Raw genomic sequence first — 14,680 nt, 5'->3', positions numbered from 1 at the left:
AACTACAATATGTTGTACATAGCAGACTAGACATAGCATTAGTAGTTAGAATAGTGGCTAGATTCTCTACTAATCCCAAAGAAAATCATCTCATAGCAGTAAAAAGAATAATGAGGTATCTCAAAGGAATTGATAACTTTGGTCTATATTACAAAAAGAATGAGAAGTTTGAGCTCAATGCATACACAGATGCAGATTGGGGAGGTAACATTGATGAAATAAAAAGAAAAAGTGGAGGTGCATTATTTTTAGGTAAAAGGCTAGTTACTTGGACCAGCAAGAACCAAACATGCACATCGCAGTCCACTGCAGAATCAAAATATGTGGCAGCAATAGTCAATTGCGCAAACATTATATGGCTCACATATTTATTGAAAGGAATGAAAGAAGAGGTAACTAAACCTATGATACTGTATTGTGATAATACAAGTGCTATAAACATATCCAAAAATCCAATAATGCATGCAAAAACCAAGCATATTGCAATCAAGTATCACTATGTCAGAGAATTGGTAGAAGACAAACAAGTGAAGTTGGAGTACATTCATACAAAGGAACAAACTACAGATATCTTCACCAAACCATTGCCCAAGGATGCTTATGAATATCTTAGAGGCAAGTTGGGGGTAATGCCCCTAACCCAAGTAGTTTAAAGCAACAAGATAGCTGCCTTGCATCAATAGGAATAAATCATTGAAATATCTAAAGAATGATGTAGAGGATGACAGAAGGAGTAGAAAATCCAAATCAGTCACAAGCATGGTGACAAAGGGAGAAGACATTAGAGCCAAAGCTTATATTTTGCATAATAAAGATGCTACATCTTTGGCATTTATGTCAAAGAGGGAGAAATATGTAGAAAACTGATCAATATAAAGTAAGAGGGAGATATATGAGATCAGTATTAAGGATGTAGTAGTCAAGAAAGTAGCAGATAATATATACAATCTTAGTGGTAACTAAGTTGATCAATTGATCAGTTTGGTTTGCCATCAATGCCAAAGAGGGAGATTGTTGGAAATGATTGAAAAGATCATGAGGGAGATTGTTGGAAATGGTCATATATAAAAAGTAATGGAACTGGTAAAGAATGTTCTCAATCATTGTTTTTTCATTGATGTTCAACTTGCTACTTGCAGGAATGAAAATTGCTTTAGTGATCCAAATACTATCAATTAGTTGATTGAAAAGGAGAAGGAAATCAATAAGATGTAACTAGAACACCTAGAGAAAGGTTGAAGTTATGATGTTGTAATGAAGTAGAAGGATCAGCTAAGCCATTGATGAAAAAGTGTATTGATGACATATTCTAAGACATAGAGAATGGTCACACTGAAACATATCAAAGATGTAAGGTTTTAGCTAAGTCATTTGCAAAGCCCAACTAAGTCTATTAGAGAGGGAGCCGAGCAAACTAGTAAGTGTCGAACAGATTCCTAGTTGAAGCCGAGCCAGTTTAACTTTAGTAAGTGCCGAGTGAACTTTAGATGCCTAGTGAACTTTAGATGCCAAGTGAACTTCAGATGCTGAGTAAACTATAGATGCCAAGTAGATATAGGTGCCGAGAAAATACAAGTGCCAAGTAACACAGAGATGTCGAGCATCAGTAAACCAATAGTGTCGAGTTGTTGCCTTATTTCAAAAATTGAAGATTCGTCAAATCTAAGTTGACAAGGTTGTTATCTTGAATTCTGTGAATCAAACAGAAGATAAGAGTGATGAGCTAGTGGAAAAGAACACAATGTAGAACACTTTTGGAGAATACAATTGGATTCTAGACGAAGTTTCTAGATAAGAGAAAAATATGGGGTAGATGCATTGTATCCTACCTAATCCATTTGAAACCCTAAAGTTGGAGAAGAAGAATTGAGCAGCAAAGGCAATCCAAATTTCTATTTAAGGAGTAACAAGGTCACAAAGCAGAAGAGAGGAGCTCAAGCATGAAAGCATAAAGTGTTGAACGAGGTGCTAAGGAGTAAGAGAGCATAATTACTCTACTTCAATAGATGACCACATATATAGTTGCATTGGTATGATGAGTAAGAAGACTTAAGGAGATGAAGCTTGAGATGAAAAGCTATTAGAGCTGAAGTGATTAAAGCCAAGCAAAAGGATTGAACTGAAATGTGATCTGAAATTTGCAAGATATGTTGTAAGTTGTATCAGATCAATAATCCATTATTGTTACCCTCTAGCAATTGTAACAGATAGTTTAAATCCTATGGACTTAGGTTGGTTTAATAGCCATGTTATAAATCCTTTAATAGGGTTACATTCCAAGTGAATGTTCTAAAGTCCTTTGATCAGGCCCATTCATAATAGTATGGTAAAATTCTCTAACAAAGTCACATTTAATAGTGTTTTGTAAGCCTTTAATAGGGTAGGCTTTTAACAGGGCATCACTTTAGAAGAGTGAAAATTAAGTAGCATGTTACTGGTGGTTTTTCCCAAATTGGGTTTCCACGTAAATCATTGTGTCCTGTGTTGATCTTGCATATTTTATTTATGCATGTTGATTTACTGTAACTTGCTAGGATTATTGATTTAATTTTGGATGGATGAAAAGTTTATGGGCCCACTATAATTTGAGAAAAAGTATTATTAGGGAATTTAGACCTTGGATAACTGATTCACCCCCCTGCACCCCCCCTCTCAGCTATTCTAAAGAATTCTAACAATTTTTAAGGAAATACATTATTCCTACAAATATAACAAAGAAACAAAAGAATTCAAGAAAATATTTGGGAAAATTAAACCATTTCGAGTCTGAATCACTTGGAAAGAGCATAAAAGTTCAATAAATTTAAAAGTAAAACACAATACATTTAAATTTTAAATTTTTGGAAAAAGGGATTAGAAAGCACATTAATTTTTTTTAAATAGTTGAACCTTATCTCTACAAGTTTACGATTTAATAAGATCAGAGAAGAGAGGGTTAGAAAGAAAAAGGTTGGTTATTAGAAAATTAACACACAATTATAGGAGCCACTAATAGACTATAACATAATGTAATTAGAAAAGGGCTATATTATTTGAAATATTTTCAGATGTTTTCAATGGTATTCGTATACTATTTATCAACAAAAACACATATACAAAAATAGATCAAGAATTTATATGATAGTAGAGAATTCGTACAAAAGCATTTAAATAATATATTGCACTTAGGGAGCTCGAATAACCACATATTATAAACCTCAATTCTTTCAAAGAGTTTGGAGTCCCCTAAAATAGCTATTTGAGATTCTTTACAAAAAAAAAAAGAATGCTTTGGTTTAAATCACATAATTATGATAGAGTGGAATTTAATAAAAAATTACAGAAGGTTGATACATTTTTAGGATATAGTAGGATTTCTATCAAATTCAATTCAAACAAAGGCTAAATATCTCAAATTCAACAAATAAAACAAAAAAAATTGCCTTGGATCAAGTGCAAAAATTAGAGCAACAAACTATTATCACTCTACACTTACAATTTGCTATTTTTCTTATATGTTGAAGAAAACCCTAAGTCAATCATCTTTAAGCCACCAAGATAAGATCAATAAGAATCAAGCCTTAGTGTGCGATGTATAAGCCATATAAATAGGACCAATCAAAACTCTCTAATAAAAGGTGGTCTCAAACAAAACTTTGTAGTAAAAGAACTAAAAAATTAGCTACAAGAACAACAAGGAAACTCTTGTAAACCAACTAACAAATACAAGAGAAAAAGTGAGTGATATTTTGATTTTATATTCTATGCCTCTTTTTTAACAAATACAAGTTCTGCCTACCTTCCCTTTCTTTATATTTGATTAGTATTGGATAGTAGATCTTATTTGTCCTTTTCATCTTTTTCATTCCTTGATTGGTAGACCTCAGTGCATGATTTGAAACACTCAATATAAATTGGTATTCAAATAGCTTAACTTATTTGTTCTTTGATCTTTTTCATTTAGTTGATAGATCTCAGTGTTGATTTGAAACATTGATATAAATGATACACATAATCAAATCCAAAAATAACATTCCCTCTAAAAATAAAAATAAATAATAAAATAAAACTGTGACTTTTGAGAAGAAAAGCATACCAAGATCAAAAGAATCAAACCAATGAAAATCCTCATCTTGTACAACCTGTCCAATCCTATGCGCACTAAATTTAAAGAACTCTGGGATGTGAAGTGGAGAAGGAATTTTCTTGTATAAATAAGGTGCCTAGTGATGACATAAATGGAGGGGAACAGTTATTGATATTTTATAAAAAGGAAAAAATCTTTCATATAAAGATTATTTTAAAAAATTCGCTCCTATGTTTTTTAGGGCTTACACAAATTGTACCTAGGTACCATTTTTGTTTTGTTTTCATAGAAATTTCAAAAGACAAATATGTGCACTATATCTAATCATTTTAAAACAACTTCAACGATAGTTTTAAGAAAGACCCCTCTAATTGAATGGAAACAACACGGTATTAGCACTACTTTTACCTTTGCCTCTATAGGATCTACTTCTACTAGTGCATCTAGGATTGCCCTAAAGTTTGTGCAATTTCAAAAGCAAAGAGATCATCTCATACGCATAGGTTCACAGATGTATCATAACATTAAACAACATCTAGTCCAATGCACACAGACAAAGGAAACTCTTGAAAATACAACAAAATTTGTATTGCTTTCCCAAATTTGATAAGTCTGGAAACACAGAACAATAGTATCCAATCACATTCTCTTCAAAACCCTTGTGAAAACATAGAAAACTCGTGCGTGTGAAATACAAAGTAAGAAATGTTTCTTTTTTTGTAATGTATAAGCCCCGTGTTGGTCAAAATTTTGACCAACATGAGGCTTACATGTAAAAAAAAGAAATTTTTTTCCTTAACATTCTGAACAACCTAAACTTATTTAGTTGATGGTTAAAAATTTTGGTAGAAAAATGAGGTTAAATGCAGTAGTATTACAAGTTTTCTTATTGAGTCAATTTTTTAGACTATCCTCATTTACTTACTACTACCAATCACAAATATTTTGAGTAGAGAACAAAACAACTAAAACTGGCTTAAAAACATGACATTTAATCAAATGGAACCAATTTTATTGCATGAAATAGAGGCCTTCGACAAACCCATTTAATAATGTTTGTATGATCATCGATTTGTATTGGGGGTAGTGCTCCTAATTCATTGATCATATACATATTCATTGAAAAAGAAAATTTTATTAGTATCATGGAGCGTTAACAACCATTTATAACATTCAAATTTCTACATAGATCTGGAGTAAACTCCTCTCTACCCTGTAGATAATTCCTAAAGCTCCAATTAAGACTCTTCAGTAATCTTAGGAGTTATAAGGAAAATCTCCATTTAGATTAGCAAGCATTTAGAGAGGCCTTGCTTCTTAGTTTACAGTTGTTTAAGCAAAAATCTTTTTTGAAAGAGAAAGCAATTCATTTTTGTGAAGAAGTCTATACTCCTACCATTTTGAGAGGAAAATAATCAAGGGCATTCAGGAAACTCTATAGCCTAACTTGCCTCTATGGAATTACTAGATTGGGTTGCTGAGATGGACCTCTATTCTAAGTCAGGGATTATAGTGAGACTAAATTGGTCTCAACAATGTGTCTTTGAATCAAAGAACTTATATGTTAAATGAAGTATATCATCCCCTTACAATACATTGTTTAGAGTTGAATGCTCATGAACTCTTAAGTAATGCAACTTGGCCTAGAGAAGGTTGGTATATATCTTAAACAAATTAGGTTGCCTATATTCGTGTGGGCTAGGACTGATTATGAGCACAACACCAGCAATTTAATTATGGAGAGCAATTTTAAAAAATTCTAGCCATTTATGAAATTTTCAAAATTAAAATTCTATTGTAAAATCTTAAAGTTCAGCTGAGAATTTTGTGGCCAAATAAAAAAGCTATTGGTTCATTTAATCCCTATAAAGCTTCTTCCTCACTGCAAAAACATGATAACTTATCAAAAAATTGCATAAAAGGAAAATGTTGTTTCTTGGTAACTTACTGTGTAAAGAGCACAAACAATTTTACTCATGGCACTCAATGTAATTAGGAGAAAGTTATAGAAGATGAAATTATGTATTGAGAAAATCAATACATTACAATGCGAAAAAAAAATCCTCTCCTCCAACTACAAAATTTCCTTCTTTTTGCATTCAAGAATAGGAGGATCAATGTCAATGCCCATATTTCTTGTTGTCCCTGCGATAACTCTCATAGCTGATTCAATTGTGGAATAGTGCAAATCTAGTAGCAATAAGATAAATCATGTAAAAGAAGAATTTGACAAGTTATATCGATAGTATTTAATTATTTATTCTAGAAAATAATATTTAAAATAGAAACATATTAAATCAAATGTAGGAATTTTAAATTTTACCATCTTGTTATTCAATAAGAGGGTATGTGTAGGATCATGGTGTGCCAAAAAGTGGCGAACTAAAAAATTTTGTAGTTTTAAAATATCTCAAACCATCTCAAAATCTATTCCAACTTTTTTTCCACCTACCCTTATACTAAATGAAAATAATTTAATCTTTATAAGGTCCACGGTATCTTCTAATACCAAATCTATATGGTTAACTTAAAAAACATCCTAGAAATGTGCTTTTGGCCTATTTTATGTGATTTTTACTTCAAACATGTAGCGAACGACTTTTTTTCACCAAAATTTGATGAAATGAAAAGGGTTTCTTAAGAATGTACTTATCTTTCCATAAATGTAAGTTTTTTCAAATTATGAGTTTAGTAAGTAATTATTACTTATTTTCTAATGGAGTTACATATAAAGTGCTAACTGACACACTACTTGAAAAAGAACTATAACTTTTAAATGGTACAACATTTTTTAAATCCAAAAGATGCATCACATTCTATGTTTCTTCTACTATAAGGAGAAAAATTTTAAATTTAAATTTTGCAACATTTTGAATTAGTTAAGGTGGTCAAACATGAGATTTTTTTATTCCAAAAATACTAAAGTGAAAAATTAATTATTTATTATTTATTTAGAATAAAAATACCCAAAAGTATGTGTCACATCCAAGCATGAGTCTACTAATTATATCTAGAATATTATTAAAAAATATTATCATTTGATTTTGATTAAGATGGTCAGACATATGTCTACTTCTTATTATTTTTTCTAAAATTCTTTTAATATTGCATTAAAATTCAAAATTTTGATTAATCAATTTTTATTTTTTTGAGATAAGACCTAGAAGTTTAGAAACTAGATTCAATTTTCTAGAGATTCTTTTGTCTAAACTTTTTGATATAATGTTAATAACAAGTAGGAAATTACACATCAAGTTGACATAACCCTAATTTTTTGATTTTTTATTGCCACTTAAGAGCATAGTTTGGTTGACCATGATCCTACACATACCCAAGGACAACACATTCTAGAACAATATTTATTATTTAGCTCCAACATTGAAGTTAAATAGCATATAAGACTTGTCTAGCACAACTCAAAGGGCACGGTTGTAGACCTACAGTAGAAGATGAGGCCAAATGTGATCTGCTAAAGGTGGTCTCACTTCTCATATACCATTTCACCTTAGCATTGCGTATGTTTCTCCACCTACTCTATGTCTCCCCCAAGTGGTGCCATGTAATAGATTGATGGCTCTATACAGGTACAATCTCTTTTTGGTTATTTTCAAATAATTTTCAAGGTTTTTTAATAATATTTGCAAGTTTTAGAGGTTTTAGGTTAAAATCTAGCTAATATGGTACTTAATCTAGAATAGGATATGAAATGGACATGCATCACTTAACTCTAACCATGTACCAAGAGTAAAATAATTTTAAAAGGATAGTGACTATTTTTAACCAAGATTGGGATCAAGACATTTTTGCTTTCCTCAAATATGTAAGAAAAAGCCATATGTGTTCACTCTCAAATTTAATTAAGACAGTTTTGTAACCCTACTTACTATGGACTTATGTTTCCTCAACCACATAGAGAATGCATCTTTTACCTCCAACATGAAAGTTTTTCAACCCTGTGAACCCCATTGACATTCCTATAATAAATAAGATTTCTTTAGTTTTCAAAACCCTAATTTAAATAAACAGATTTAAGAGATGAACAATGTCTGAGTTGTTAAAGGGTTTCTCAAGGACTTAGAACTCCAAACTTCAAAGATCCCATACAAATATCAAAACGACCTTCTACAAGAGAAAAAAGAAAATACATAAATATGATCATAGTTTCTAAACCTAGGTCAGATGCCAAATCACAAACTATGTCATTGAATATGTTATTAAAAAATGTCAACCATAGTAATAAAGTCAGCCAACAAATGTTTCTTTGGTCCACATCATCAAACTTAATCAAATGTTCATATCCAATATACCAACTATCAACATCAAGGAAAAATTAGGAACACTTTCACCTAAGTTTGGAAGGCTCGATATACTTCATACCTTAATACCTTAATAATTCTCTATTGTGGCACACTATGTGATGCTTTGAAACAATCTCTAGAACTCTAGTGCATAAAGCTGAAGTTTTCAATTAGATCTCTTAATAAATATGGCACATCCCATAACATAACTCCACCCCTAATAGCTTGAGTTGTCACTCTCCAAGAACCCTTCACACATTGCGTCACAAATCACCTCAAGTGCAAACTCTGCTCCTTTGATTGATACACTATTAGCTATTGATTGGAAACCCTGCTCCTTCACTCCTTCACTCCTACAACTCTTGTGCTCCATGTAAACACAAGAATGAAATAGGAAACTGCCATTTTTCATTTTAACATTGTAAGCTCGTGTTGGTCAAAATTTCAACCAACACAAGCATGGATTTATAAAAAAAAAAAATTTCCTTTGATATTCTAACCAATCTAAAACATTTTAATAGATGGTCAAAAAATTTGGTCAAAAATTGAGGTCAAATGTACTAGTGACATCTTGTTATGCTGGAGTACCAAGGGTTTGTATGCATTGTATAAATCCCAAACTTGTCGTAGTTTGGTCAACAACATCCTGAAACAAATTTTTAATATGGACCTGGATATTTCCCTTCTAACCAAGGATACATCATGTAGCATTTTATTTTCTCCTTGAAATTTCTTCAATTCACCCTTCAAAGTGTCATCACACAATTGAATCATAGATTGGGTTGTTCACCTTTCTATTTTTAGCAAGCTCTCAAACATTGCTTTCCAATTATCTCTCTCAAATGTCACTTGCTTCATTTGTGACTGGTTAAATAGGGCCATGTCTGCTTGTATAGTTGCTGATTTATTAGGGTCTATTACCCCTAATTTCAAAGTCATTAGATGTCCAAAACCTTGATCAATATCAATAATTTGTGGCCTCTTGTGTGGAGGATAGAGGACCCAACATAGCATAGAGCTTTCATCTTCCACAAACCTGGAACCAATGATCACATCCTTCACATCTTGCACATCCAATCTCATATCCTTCTTTCTAAATTTAATCAGGCTATCAAAGATATAATATGCACTCAAATCCCATCCTTGAAAAACCATGAATTTTTCTTCATTAAGAATTTATCTCCCTCTTGCTAGAGTCATTTTCTCCACTTCCCTCTTGATATCATCCTTCAAATTGGCCATCAACTCATTTTCATTTTCTGGAGTGATGTTTTGAATACTCTACCTCAACATCTTGCCTCTATAATTAAACAAAACATAAATAGATTCTTTAGATTTGACAAATTCATCATCACATACAAACTTGCTAGATTCAAGGATTCTTTCATCCTTTTTAGCATCTACTCTATAAAGTATCTAAAAATCATATTCAAATGATTGATGTGTTGGCTTGTCTAAAGTTCTAGTCAATGGAACAAGGAATCTATAAAATTTTATATGTCATTTTTTAACTACTCTAATTCTTGAAATTCTCTTCATCTTCAATGCTCTGATGGACATAGTCTTAAATTTTTTTTGTCTTTCTACAAGTATGGATATATCCTTGAGGATCATAATGTGTCCATGGATCCATAGTGTACATATGATATTAATTTTGTAGTTTTCCCCCAATTTTATCATATGACTTGGTGACACAAATTATAAAATCCCCAAAGAACAAAGTTGTAGGGAGAAAGGTTTTCTTCCTTTGCTTCCCTCCAAAATGTTGTTTGTTTGATTACGATATTTGCCTTACAATCTTCAAATAAGAAATTCTATTAGGTACTAATACTAGTAGCCTGTATGGTTTACCCTCAAATCCAAAAACTCTAAAATATGTGAAATAATCTTATGCATACCAATCACCCCAATTGTGCTTAATCCTTTCTCCCAAGCCATTATCCTTAGGTCTTAGAAACCTTTTTTTGTTAGGGTTGATGGAAGGAAAATCTTGATGCGCAAATAGAGTATAGAAGGCCTGGAAAAAATGATCTTCAAAAGTAAGATATTAAGATGCATTGTATCTATAATCCCATAATGAAGTCCACATTTGAACTGGCCTCTCCTCACCTTTTGTTTCCCACACATTTAATTTCAAATTTTCATCCCTTAAACCTCTCAATTGACCATAATACAAAACCATATGCATGAGCAAAGAATAACATCTAAAAGTAGGGCATCCAACATCATTAAAACTAAAAAAAAAGAATGAATATTGTTGACAACATACGCAACATAATCATAGGGCCTAGGCTTTAGCATTTGAATATTAGATTCCAACACAATTGGGTCACTCTCTATTAGGTCTGGAACTCCCATTCCTCCTACCTACCTACATGATAGATATGTCATGACGAGGTATGTCTTGAACATCTTAATACTAAATGGAGGTCCATCTATTGTAGTCAACGTTTCCCTAACAACCTTTTGAAACATTAGCTTCCACTACATGTAGGATATATCTAACCTCTCATATTCATTTTTCAACTTAGTAAATGACAATTTCTTTGTGAGACCATTTGTTAATCTAAAAACCTCATTTAAGGATTCAATTGAAATCTCCACAAATTCAACCATGTATTGTTATAGATACACTTATCATCAACATTATACTTACTGATAATAACCTTCAGAAATTAAACATTTACGGATACATTGGACATATTTAGTTTCCCTCAATTCATCTCCCATGGATGACAAATAGGTGCTTTGTGATTTCTCCTCACATAGTGGTATAGGAAGACTTTGTAACCCCTTTTTCTAGTCCGGACACTTCCTACTTGTCTTTCTCTTCTAATTTTTCTAGAGAAGAAAACTTATTCCTTTTGGATTTGGTCCCAACAAAATTCATCTATTTTATCAAGTCCTCATTTAGCTTTCTTGGTAGAATTTCTTCTTCCATTCTCTATTTCTTCTCAGCTTTACCCTTCTTCACCTTCTCAAAATTCCTTTTCTATGCCAAACTAGAACTCTCTATATTTTTCTAATTTTATTTTTTTTGAATTAGATCACTACAAACTTAGTGTACCAATAGAAAACCTTATAGCTCTGTGAAATTCTTTGAATTCAAAATATGAAATGATTATTATTTTTCCATAATGTGTCTTATATGTTTGTGCATTTATTTCCCGACATGAATCAATGCCATAAATATTTTGATCATTGCAATACAACATAGAGTATCAACAGTCATTTCCTGTCATTACTTCTCTACCTTATAAAATATATTAAAATGTCTGATTGTTGAAGGTTCTAGAAAAAAACATACATACATCTTTGATCGCTATGTCTCAGACCCTAAATAGATATTATGTTCTTCTTCTCAAATTTATCGGTATAACAATGGTGATAACCCTATTGCTTAAAATTGTTTCAAAAACCCCTTATCTATGATGTTTGATGGATGATCTCACTATAGGGTACAACAATCACGAGCTTTAGTCTTTTGCGGGTTCTCATACTATTGCTATAGTACATAGTGATATGTAGATGCTCATCGCTTATTTCCATGTTCATATTTCTCCATGTGTGATCCATGATCAACTTTGATCTATCGCTATAGGAAATAGTGATCACTATTGACAATAATATTGCTTTATTGTTGTAGAACAAAGCGATCAACCAATCTTATCACTAATTTCTAAAACCAAAACCTTATTTCTTTGGTTCTTGGTGATAGCTAAAGGTCATAGTGATATATCTCTCCTTATCGCTCATCCCTATGTTTTTTTTTTTTTTGTGCAAAAGTGGGCTAGCCACTGAATATATTTATTAATAAAAATGGTTCAAAGAGCTCAACTCGGAAAGAACCAAAAAGAAAACCTGGAATCATTGCTTATATAAAAATCTACATAAAGCTATTTGTTGATATTTACAATAGATATTATATCGACAAAATTGAGGCTCATAAAACTATACCATTGAGAACTTTGTCCTGAGTCAAGCTTTACACCTGAATTTTATGAGCATGATAAATAGCTTTTAGATGCAATCAATGAATGTAATTGTTTGAATTGTTCAATAAATGAGTTGGGTTGATGTGTAATAACAACAATACCATCACACCTAAGATTAGATATGAAATCGGCCACTTTATTTCCTTCTCACAGGGTATGTAATATGGTAACTTTTGAAAATTGATCAATCAAGTACTGAATTTGCTTGAAGATATATTGCAAATGCCATGAATAGGATTGTCATTTAATGCAACTATTATCACCATTTGAGAATCACCTTCAATATGGACTATGTGAAAATTACCTATTCTAAGCAGTACAAGGCCTGCCAAGAGAGCTTGTGTTTCTGCTGAATTATTAGTCCCATCTGCCAATAGGGAGGATGAAATTGCTAGAACTATACCTTTACTATCTTTAACACATGCCCAGAGACATGATTTACCTGGATTTCCCCTTGAAACACCATCAAAATTAAGTTTCACTATACCTGACTTAGGAGGTAGCCATTGCACAACTTCTCTATCTATCTTGGAATGTTGATTGTTGATAATTCTACTCCCCCATGGAATAAGAAGAGATTTCCACTCTCAAATGATGAAACTGTCCCAAACTGAGACTGTAGGATTGATTTTCCATCTAAAATGGCCTACATTAGTGACCTCCGATATAGACTTTTTAATGCCTTGTAATGCTATTTCTTTCTCTGCAAATTCATTTCTAAGTATCCTCTTGTTCCTCTCCCACCAAATAGCCCAAATAACCAAAGCTAGAGTACATATCCAAATTCCTGCAAATAAAGCTTTCGAAAAAAGAAGCGGCCAAGATTGAAAAATCTCCCAAAGGTTATTTTGAAGAGGAGTATAATAATGAAGTTTTTTTAGAACAATAACCCAATAATCATATGGGAATGAGCAGGTGAGAAACAAGTGATCCACTGATTCATATTCTTCATTACACAAGACACATTTAAATGGAGGAGCAATATTGAACTTAGTCAATCTATCACTTGTAAGAATTATGTGTTTAAGTGCAAGCCATGCAAAACATCCAGCTTTGGGAAGAACAACATGGTTCCAAAAAAATTTATAAGCTCTAGATGGATTCTTTTGTGCATCCATTCTTTGTAACAACTAATACCCCTCTTTGACTGAATAGCAACCATCTTTAGCTAGAGCCCAAAACAATCTATCTTCCCCATCTGAAATGTAAACAAGTATCTTTTCTAAATAGTCCCTAAACATTTGTGTCTCTTGAATAGACAAAGGTAGGTGATTTGGATTTTTCCAAGTGACTTTCCTAGAATAGGGACAAATTTTATCTATAAAATCAATGACTCTGTTACCCCAAACTAATTATGAAATGTTCATTATGTTCTGAGAAAATTGCAAAGTATGAAGAGGTGGAAATCCATTCCAAGAGTCCCTCCAAAATTTGACTCGATCTCCCTTATTCAACTCCCAAGAAATATATTTAAGAACAATATCTCTAGAAGAGATCATAAAATCCCAAATCACACAGCCTTTAGGGAGATTAAGAATTGAAAAAATTCTTGTGGGGTCATTATTATCTAAATACTTTTGTTGTATTATCTGACACCATGATGATTGAGGTTTAGTGTACATATGCCAAATGAGTTTCCCACCAAAAGCTACATTTCTTTTAGTCAAATCATGAATACCTGCTCCACCAATGGATAGAATATGAGCCATGTCATGAAGTGATACAAGTGAAATCTTTTTATCTCCATTCATATTTCCTGCCCAAAGGAAACCTCTAATAAAGTTTTGGATTTGTAATAAGATTGATGTCAGTGCTTTAAGAACTACAATATAGTAATTTGCGATTGTTGAAAGTACTTATTTTATAAGTAGAATTCTTCCTGCTAAAGAAAGCCATCTGGCTTTCCAAGCTACCACTCTAGACTTAATTCTTTGAATAACTGAATTCCAGTAGCTTGTCTTATTCGATCCCATGAAAATGGAATTCCATTGAGATATGTTGATGGAAGAAAGTCCTCTAAAAATCCCAAAATTCTATCAATTTTGTCTGATATCAGTTTGTTGGTGTAGAAAGGAAAGATTTTTGACTTATTTGAATTGATTTTCTGCCTTGAGACATCTGAATACAACTCCAAAATCTTCTTTATTTGTCTAGCTTTTGACACTTGTGATATACCAAATAGGAGTGTATCATCTGCAAATAAAGAATGTGTAATGGAAATAGATGTGCCTGTAATGTTTGCTTCCTTCCATTTTCCTAAAAGATGATAATGCCTAATGGTTCTACTAAAGGCTTCAGCCATGATGATAAATAAAGCTGGA

At 32.1% G+C, this 14,680-nt stretch overlaps 1 pseudogene; it reads right to left on the bottom strand.

The window, feature by feature from the left end:
- LOC149542539 (regulator of nonsense transcripts 1 homolog) overlaps positions 1–14,110 on the bottom strand; it is a 74,305-nt pseudogene extending 60,195 nt beyond the window's left edge.
- Positions 14,111–14,680: the final 570 nt, after the last annotated feature.

Source organism: Cupressus sempervirens, chromosome 8 (genome assembly GCF_028749045.1).
Source record: "Cupressus sempervirens isolate cs-2001-9-10 chromosome 8, ASM2874904v1, whole genome shotgun sequence".
In the NCBI taxonomy this organism is placed as follows: domain Eukaryota; kingdom Viridiplantae; phylum Streptophyta; class Pinopsida; order Cupressales; family Cupressaceae; genus Cupressus; species Cupressus sempervirens.
The sequence above is the reverse complement of the archived record's forward strand: the minus strand, read 5'-3'. Positions and strand labels throughout refer to the sequence as shown.